Source organism: Mercenaria mercenaria, chromosome 17, assembly GCF_021730395.1.
Source record: "Mercenaria mercenaria strain notata chromosome 17, MADL_Memer_1, whole genome shotgun sequence".
Lineage (NCBI taxonomy): Eukaryota > Metazoa > Mollusca > Bivalvia > Venerida > Veneridae > Mercenaria > Mercenaria mercenaria.
Window position 1 is genome coordinate 26,471,516 of NC_069377.1, and position 10,619 is coordinate 26,482,134.

Sequence of the window (10,619 nt, forward strand, 5' to 3'; positions counted from 1 at the left end):
ACATTTCATGTTTACGTTCTAAACAGTAATGAAATGTGAAAAGATATATTTCATATTTACGTTCTAAACAGTAATGAACAGTGAAAAGATACATTTCATGTTTACGTTCTAAACAGTAATGTAATGAACAGTGAAAAGATACATTTCATGTCTACGTTATAAACAGTAATGAACAGTGAAAAGATACATTTCATGTCTACGTTATAAACAGTAATGAACAGCGAAAAGATACATTTCATGTCTACGTTCTAAACAGTAATGAACAGTGAAAAGATACATTCCATATTTACGTTCTAAACAGTAATGAACAGTGAAAAGATAAATTTCATGTCTACGTTCTAAACAGTAATGAACAGTGAAAAGATACGTTTCATGTCTACATTCTAAACAGTAATGAAATGTGAAAAGATACGTTTCATGTCTACGTTCCAAACAGTAATGAACAGTGAAAAGGTACATTCCATATTTACGTTCTAAACAGTAACGAACAGCGAAAAGATACATTTCTTGCTTACGCATTTAACAGTAATGAACAGTGAAAAAGTACATTTCATGTTTACGTTCTAAACAGTAATGAAATGTGAAAAGATATATTTCATATTTACCTTCTAAACAGTAATGAAATGTGAAAAAAACATATTTCAAGTTTACGTTCTAAACAGTAATGAACAGTGAAAAGATACATTTCATGTCTACGTTCTAAACAGTAATGAACAGTGAAAAAATACATTTCATGTTTACATTCTAAACAGTAATGTAATGAACAGTGAAAAGATAAATTTCATGTCTACGTTCTAAACAGTAATGAACAGTGAAAAGATACGTTTCATGTCTACATTCTAAACAGTAATGAAATGTGAAAAGATACGTTTCATGTCTACCTTCTAAACAGTAATAAAATGTGAAAAATACATATTTCAAGTTTACGTTCCAAACAGTAATGAACAGTGAAAAGATACATTTCATGTCTACGTTCTAAACAGTAATGAACAGTGAAAAGATATATTTCATGTCTACATTCTAAACAGTAACGAAATGTGAAAAGATACATTTCATGTCTACATTCTAAACAGTAATGAAATGTGAAAAGATACGTTTCATGTCTACCTTCTAAATAGTAATGAAATGTGAAAAAAAACATATTTCAAGTTTACGTTCTAAACAGTAATGAACAGTGAAAAGATACATTTCATGTCTACGTTCTAAACAGTAATGAACAGTGAAAAGATACATTTCATGTCTACATTCTAAACAGTAATGTTATGAACAGTGAAAAGATAAATTTCATGTCTACGTTCTAAACAGTAATGACCAGTGAAAAGATACATTTCATGTCTACGTTCTAAACAGTAATGAACAGTGAAAAGATACATTTCATGTTTACATTCTAAACAGTAATGTAATAAATAGTGAAAAGATACATTTCATGTCTACGTTCTAAACAGTAATGAACAGTGAAAAGATACATTTCTTGTTTACGTTCTAAACAGTAATGAACAGCGAAAAGATACATTTCATATTTACATTCTAAACAGTAATGTAATGAACAGTGAAAAGATACATTTCATGTCTACGTTCTAAACAGTAATGAACAGTGAAAAGATACATTTCATGTTTACATTCTAAACAGTAATGTAATGAACAGTGGAAAGATGCATTTCATGTCTACGTTCTAAACAGTAATGAACAGTGAAAAGATACATTTCATGTTTACATTCTAAACAGTAATGTAATGAACAGTGAAAAGATAAATTTCATGTTTACGTTCTAATCAGCAATGAACAGTGAAAAGATACATTTCATGTTAACGTTCTAATCAGCAATGAACAGTGAAAAGATACGTTTCATGTTTACGTTCTAAACAGTAATGAAATGTGAAAAGATATATTTCATATTTACCTTCTAAACAGTAATGAAATGTGAAAAAAAAAATATTTCAAGTTTACGTTCTAAACAGTAAGGAACAGTGAAAAGATATATTTCATATTGACGTTCAAAACAATAATGAACAGTGAAGAGATACGTTTCATATTAATGTTCTAGACAGTAATGAAATGTGAAAAGATATATTTTATGTTTACGTTCTAAATAGTAATGAAATGTGAAATGATATATTCCGTATTTACGTTCTAAGCAATAATGAAATGTGAAACGATATATTTCATATTTACGTTCTAGACAGTAATGAAATGTGAAAAGACATTTTTCATTTACGTTCTAGACAGTAATAAACAGTGAAAAGATACATTTCATATTTACGTTCAAAACAATAATGAACAGTGAAAAGATACGTTTCATATTAATGTTCTAAACAGTAATGAAATGTGAAAAGATATATTTTATGTTTACGTTCTAAATAGTAATGAAATGTGAAATGATATATTTCGTATTTACGTTCTAAGCAATAATGAAATGTGAAACGATATATTTCATATTTACGTTCTAGACAGTAATGAAATGTGAAAAGACATTTTTCATTAACGTTCTAGACAGTAATAAACAGTGAAAAGATACATTTCATATTTACGTTCTAAACAGTAATGAACAGTGAAAAGACACGTTTCATGTTACATATTAGAAGTACACTGCTGTAAGTTTTAAAGATTTTGATAAGTACATTTACAAAATATCAATTATAGAAGTGTTGAATGAAATCAAATGTTATTAAACTAATGACGATCATAAATTCTCTGAGATGTCAGTGTTATGACAATTTCCGACGCTCGTAACTTCTGGGCATGAACGAGCTTTCAGAGTAATACGACATGCGCCATATATTGCCTTTACTAAGTTGTATGCAAGTATTTTTTTTCAATATAGCCAATTGTTATTTTGACATAATATGACCTTCAACTGAATCCTTAAGTTCTGACCGAAATAAGTATTTATACAGACATATTTATCATACTAGTATAACAGTTGTTTATGTACACAAAAGTTGCCACTGTTTACATAATTAAGTATTAATATAGCGGCCTAGTTTCGTGACACGGAACTTAACCGATAAGTTAGAGGCAAAAGTTATGTCAAATTGCAGAAGGACCACAAAATTAATTTATTCGTGGGTTTTGGGTTACTTTCTTTAACGAGTAGGACCTTGATTTTTGTGTCAGGTTTTTCAGTTACTAGGGTACTTGTTTGCATTCCATAGTTAAAATTTTGATGTTTAAACAATCTGCATTATGCAGTTTCAATACAACAGTATCCCATACAAAACTATTCAGTTTACTGTATGCTAATTAACCCTTCTTCACAGTTTTATCAGGATTTTTTTTTCTCTCACTAAGTTAATATATATTGCAAAGTGGATACAGATATAAAAAAATACCCAAAACACCTTAAGAATCAAAGTAGTATAAAATGTCCTGACATGTATACGTGCATTTTTGATAGTTGTTGTTGTTTTTGTTTTAAGTCAAGATTATGTTTAATGAATTCGTTTCTTAACCTTCAGGCCTAACATATGATATTATTTACTACCGCACACTTAAACCATGACTATTATGAAACAGATGGTCGTAGTAAACAGACGTTACTACCATACTTACTTGTTTGTGTTCGCTTTATAAATACGTGCGAGTCTTGTCCTCTGCCAATGCAAACTTTGAGAATATTGCTCAGATCAAGAAGTTTATTTAACCCGTCAACACTCAGTAGAATTATACATGTAGTAGTAACTTTGTTGGTGCGTCTATTCTGAAAATGCATTGTGCGGAAATAAAGGAAATTTCACCCTCGTTAAATTATTTCATTTTGTCGCTTTCTGTCTTTTTTTTTCTATTATCTTCATGAAATTATTTTAACCATATCCCGTGGGACAGTTTTTGATATCCTATATTTAGGACAGGTTGAAATGTTCAGTTGACTTTATGTTTTGCCTGCTCGTATATTTTATCATACCATTCTTTCTCAGGTCAGTGACCTGAGAACATTTTACATTGCGTAAACGGTACGTTAGCCTACCGTATAGTCAGTAATTCGCGCCCCATTTAACAAAAAAAAAAAATAGAAGTTGCTAACAATGGCATGATAATAGGAGTATTTGTGGCCTTGTCTGAAAAACCCTTTCTCAAAAGACCTGTACGTTATTCTCTATGCATTACTCCACAAGTATTAGTTTGGCGCATGATATTGATATGACCTAGATTCGGTCGTAGTGAGAGACTTTATTGATTTCGTTTTGACCGAAATAAGTATTAAGGACGTATGCTAGAATTTGGTGCGAAAATTTTTCCAATAACAGAATTTCTTAAAACTTTGGATATTGAAGGACAATCATCTAAGAAACAAAAAAATGCAATAAAAATCATAGGTCACCGGTATCAAAAAAGAGTTATCTGCCCTTGAAAACGGCATTTCCCCCAAAAATGACGTTTTCAAGGGCAGTTAACTCTTTTTCGAATCCGGTGACCTATGATTTTTATTGCATTTTTTTGTTTCTTAGATGATTGTCCTTCAATATCCAAAGTTTTAAGAAATTCTGTTATTGGGAAAATTTTCGCCCATCTCATATACAGGGAATTCTAGCATACGCCTTTAAACCAGACAATTAATCGATTTTTATTATTGTAAATGTATATGTGTGTAACTGTTGATTTAAATAAGTACATGTCCGAAGAAAACAACATTGTTTCCAGAAACACCATTAAATTTTCTGAAACCACAATGGTAAATGTATTATGTTAATTTAACTTGTGCAAGATATCATACATATTTAACCCTTACCCTGCTAAATTGTCCATCTTTCAAAAGATACTGTCTGAATGGCGAACAGTGCAGACCATGATCAGCAAGTTAATAGTTAACCATAGCCTTAAGTTCGAATATATACTCGATTCTTATATAACATCTTTTAATACATTTTAGGTCTGATGCCAAAAGAAAATGTCAATTAAATAATTGAGCAACTGGTTAAAAATGTCATCCTGGTAAACAGTAGTAATAGCAACAACACACAGGAGATGTTTTGATATATTGTTATATTTCCTGGTTCAGAATTCAGCTAAAGTCGACGCTAGGACCATCAAACTGAGTCTGCTATTATTTTCCTTGGCTGCGATCTTTAACGCGAGAGGTGTTGCACATTACCTCTTACGAACATACCCATCAAACTGAGTCTGCTATTATTTTGCTTGGTTGCGATCTTTAACGCGAGAGGTGTTGCACATTACCTCTTACGAACATACCCATCAAACTGAGTCTGCTATTATTTTGCTTGGTTGCGATCTTTAACGCGAGAGGTGTTGCACATTACCTCTTACGAACATACCCATCAAACTGAGTCTGCTATTATTTTCATTGGTTACGTTCTAAGCGTACAAAGGATCTACTCATGGATTTTATTTACAGCAATGCGTGACGCCTAATGAGTGATCGTTAATTGCGGCTTTGTTTTAATCTCAATTTATTGCCAAAGCGAATGTTTCCTGTTGCACTTTAACTGATTCACAAGTTCAACAAACAAAATGATTTAGACTTTGGCATGGAAATATTGCTTTTATGCTTAACTAAAAATCTTACAACATATGTTTTATTGCAATCCCTTCATAAAAATATTGATATATATTTTTTTAATTTACAACGGAAAATATTCCCATATATTTATAGTTTTTGGCTCGTTCTTTAGAATGATAACAAATAGCAGTGGTATTGTCTGATATACAAAGAAAACTTAGGGAACACCTTTGTAACGGAAAAAATGGTCAAGCAGTAGTTTCCACTGACAAAAACATAACCTGGCTGATTAAAATGAATATTACCAATACGTTTTGAATGCATTCTTAAAACGAAGAACACATCGTTAATTTTGTTAGGTTCTAGATTCTTAGGTTGCCAGTATGTGCCAAAACATTTTAACCATATTTTTTTTATAAAATGTTGCATTAAGACGCTATCGAAACGATGTCTTACTTAGATTTGCTTGGTTATGCTTTATGTTCCCAAATGATCTTCACATTGACGTAATAAACACAGATAAATTCATCTGCAGATTGATGTGATAAACATCATCTGAAACTTTTATCGATAAGTGCACATGCACCCATTTATTTTCAGTACGTGATATTGCAAAAAAATAAATATTTAGAATCTGTAGACGTTATCACTCGAGCTCTTACCTGCAGGCAAAAGCCAATATCATTAGGTTGGCTGGAAGCAGTACTGTAACATTATATTTATTTTGTTACAAATATTTTCCTTATTTGATGTAATCAATTTTGAAAAGTAAGAATATATTTCAACAGTCTAAACTAGAAATTTTTTATTTGATATTGCTACGCTATCAAAAAGATGACAAGTATTTGTTTTCTGTAGCTACAACATCAAAAGTTCATAAATGGCCGCAATATCTGTCTATAAATTGGATATTTGTCACATGATTATATAGCTGCCTACATTTGAAGAAATGCACATTTTGATGATAAAGAATACTTTCATGTGCATAACATTTAGTCATGCTTCAAAGATATAATTCTTTGTGTGGATAGGTATTTCGGTGCATTACTTTGATAAACATGATACTGCAAATAACTGTCATACGTTTATTTCCATGGTAGTAACTAGCGGAAATATTATAACAGTGTTTTGTCGTTGCTTGTGCTTTGTATGAGACGATTATTTAACCATACCCTATTACACGCATATTTTGGCAGATTACCTAGTTTTCGAACAAAGGCAGGTACACGGAAGAATTTCGAAAACAACAGTAAAACGCTATTTCAGTGCACGTGACTTCAATATCACCAACGAGGGAGTGTCGAGAAGCCAAACAGCGGGGTTAGGCCTGTTCGATAACGCAATAGCCATTTGTCTTGTACTGCCTAAAAAGTTTGCTTCCATCAGCTGTTGGTCATTTACAAACATAAAATGACGGCCAAGAGATTACAAATATATACACAGTTTTCATTGATTATTACATAATTATATATTTGTTCTAAATATGATAAAGGTTTTAGAAACAGCATCTAGTTCTTCAATAACGAAAATATAGGAACATCAAATACTTTATTGTGGGATTTGCCACAGACTGTTCCAAGGCGGTGTCCTACTTAATCTGGTTTTCCTGTCCTATAATGGTTCCCACCAAAATGGCTTCCCATAATTGTACGTTGTCCAAGGTGTTCCTTAATACGTTTTTATCCATGTTGTCTATGTATTTGTATGCACGTCCAGTTTTAAATGTTAGTTTTTTTTTATTCGAGGGGTTGCGTATTTTCCTGTTATTTCTGCTGCAATAAAATAGAGTTTCTATTGCTTTGACTAATTGAAAAACAAGTTTTCAAATTTACGAAAACAAAGCCTTTCATATGGCAATCAAAATATTGAACAAGCTAACCCATAAATTATAGCATGTACTTGTACTAGTAATGCTGGTCGTTTTTAGCCGACTCCTCAAGAATTCTGTAGGAAGTGTCAGATTTTTTCTACAAATACTCCCAGGACACAAACTATAGTTAACACTATCAATTTGAAGCCAAAATCAATACAATTTTTAACTTCAACCTGAGGGAGGGAAAACCGTTATCAGGCAAGACGTTTATATATATAATATGTTGGATTTCCACCAAGAAAAACAAACACGCAAAACAGTTCAAGTATAACCTTTTTTATATATCACGATTCTACTGCAAGGAAAACATATTGATAAATAGCAGAGTAAACATATTATTGTAATAATGAGTTATGCCTGGGAAGATAATCAAAAATGATGAATTGGTTTCCCTGTTTATAATCTATAAGTTGAGCTTGTTTATCATTTATCTTTGAGCCGCGCCATGACAAAACCAACATAGTGGCTTTGCGACCAGCATGGATCCAGACCAGCCTGCGCATCCGCGCAGTCTGGTCAGGATCCATGTTGTTCGCTTTCATAGTCTATTGCAATTAGAGAAACCGTTAGCGAACAGCATGGATCCTGACCAGACTGCGCGGACGCGCAGGTTGGTCTGGATCCCTGCTGGTCGCAAAGCCACTATGTTGGTTTTCCCATGGCGCAGCTCCTTTATTCAGTCGTACCACAACAAACCTTGCAATAATTTGCTTAGAATGTTCGTTAACAATTAAGATTGAACATAACTTTGTAATATTCTAGTGCATTCTGGTTTTATTTTCTGTTTAAAAAACACTCCTTTGATGGTTTATTATAATTCGACAGTGGTCAATTGTCATTGGACAGTAGCAACTTGAAAAACAAATTAAAAAAAATCCTAAATTTTTGCTTTTGATACATAAGCGTATATGGTGACAGCTTAGCGCTAGAACCATTTATAATACAACTTGTACTGTATTAGAATCAAATTTATTTATTTTTAAACGTAAAAAGAAATTATCATAGAAAATAACATTGTTTAATGTTGTTGCTTTATAAGTAGGTGTTTCTGAACAGAAATAAAGGTCTACTTCATAGACGTATTTCCGCCAACTTTAAATGCGGTTTATCTCTACTTAGTCTATGACAAAGTATAACTTTTTGCGGTTTACATGTTAAAAATAAAATAAAATCCTTTTGTTTCCCTCATTTATGTATATACACTGTTTCATTTCATGACGATAATTAACTGAGATTTCCGTTTTACATACTTAGTATAGGCTAGTGTTTATAGTAAGCATTTATCAAATTAAATTGGACTGGCGCGGCGCCGCGCGACCAATTTAATTTGATAAACACTAACCGATTATTTTAAGCTCCGCCTACAGTATGTGACTTACCGGGATAATTAACGACTGGAGGTAAATGTTGATTTACCAAAATAAATTTATTCAGTTTCATTTTCAGTTTATTGGCAAATCGGCAAATACAATTGCCTTTGACCATCTAACAAATATCAAAGTGAATATGGCCAAGACATATATAACATATATAACATAATCATAAATGTGACAACTCAAAATATATACAAATGCATATTAAGAAATAGTCAAATCTCTTAGGGTATCAGAACGCTTAACAAAAGCTTCTTTCAGATCTTTAGAAACTCTCAACAAAAGACCTTTCTTATGTGTAGACATTTAATTAACAAACTTTTGCATATTTGACCAGGACACTGACCCAAGATACATACAAGATACATACGACGCCTGTCAGAATACAATGTACAGCATATGAAAAAATGATACTCTGATTCGATATTATTTTGATTGCAACATTTACATAATCGATTTTCTCTGCTGGTATTATTATATCTACCAGATTCAATTTCAAATGTATGAGAACTTGTAAAGTGTTTACGTAATGTATCATTTTTTAAAACATCTAGATAAGTTTCGTAATAAAATTCAGTTTTGTTTTTCACATAATTGTCAAGTTTTTGGCACACTACTTATAGGTACATGTCAGTTTTGTATGTACTGATCTCGTAGACGTCTTTTTAGACTATTGAAGTAATTAATATTAATTTATTGATAATTTGAAAAATACTGTAATGCCATTGGACAAAAATAATTTCAAACACTAAGACAAATTATATGATTGCCTGCAAGTTTGTTGGTACTAAATACATGTATATAATTTTATCTTTGATTCTCTATGAAAGCCACAAAGTCACTGTTAATAAGTTGATGTTGCAAGCAAAATTTCACAAAGACATAACTTGATCAGTTCAATGCGTATTCTACAATTAAACAATATTTGTTGCCTTAAAATAATACCAGATATTTCTAAAATATGTTTAACTTATTTAAAAGTACATTTTCTAGTTTCAGCCGTATTGCAAATGACACAAAGGGGAAACAGATTACATCTGTTAGAAACCTGTTTTGACGTACTTTAGAGCATTTTAAAGTGTATAACAAATATGCTAAACAATATTTATTTCGTGACAATGTGAAAATATTGGTGTATTATTTTATGATTCAGCTAAATTACATCTAGGTCACAATTTGGCTAGTCTGATCAAACGGATGCTGCAAAGGAAATTGAAGTAGTCTGTACTCGTAAACAAAGATCAAAGTTTCATACAACCATACTTTACAGTTCAAAGCGTGCACGCAACTTTGTGCAATGTTTAAAATGTACTTAAGATTGATAATAAAATTCTTTTCAAAGCATGCAGGCAACTATATGCAATGATTAAATGTATTTAAGATGATGATAAACAGCTATGTTTAAAATGTACTTAAGATGATAATAAACATTCATGCATGAATCAGTATATTCTGTATTCTAGACTCCTTCAGAATTGAAATATACTGAACAGCAAAAGAAACTATCCAGATGTATAACTGGGGTATTTTTTAATAAAAAACTTAAATTTATAAATTTTACTTGTTTTCTTCATACCACATTACTCTTGAAGAATTTCACGTGTTAAATTTAAAAAAATCAATCAACCGTGAAGTCAATACTCCCACAATAGCCGTTTTGCACGAAATTCTGGCTATATCTTCTACGCGTCTGTTGCATTGTAACATCCCAATTGCATGCTTCTGTCGTGCCATGCAACCAACAATATTTTTTTAACTTTATGCTGTTTTTCCAGTGAGTCAATCATCAATGTTTCCATCACAAAGAAAATCGTTAATTACACGTGCACGTGAATTTTGTGCAAAACGGCTATTGTGGGTGTACTGACTTCACGGTTGATCGATTTTTTAATTTAACACGTGAAGTTCTTAAAGTGTAA

The 10,619-nt window shown here is 31.5% G+C and overlaps 1 long non-coding RNA gene across 1 annotated transcript; it reads right to left on the bottom strand.

Moving 5' to 3' along the window:
* Window positions 1–6,961: 6,961 nt before the first annotated feature.
* Window positions 6,962–7,648, bottom strand: LOC128550160 (uncharacterized). Its single transcript, XR_008368148.1, has 2 exons — window positions 7,334–7,648; window positions 6,962–7,226 (listed from the first exon to the last, which is right to left on the bottom strand). It is a non-coding gene; the product is annotated as an uncharacterized LOC128550160 (long non-coding RNA).
* Between the last annotated feature and the right edge of the window lie 2,971 nt (window positions 7,649–10,619).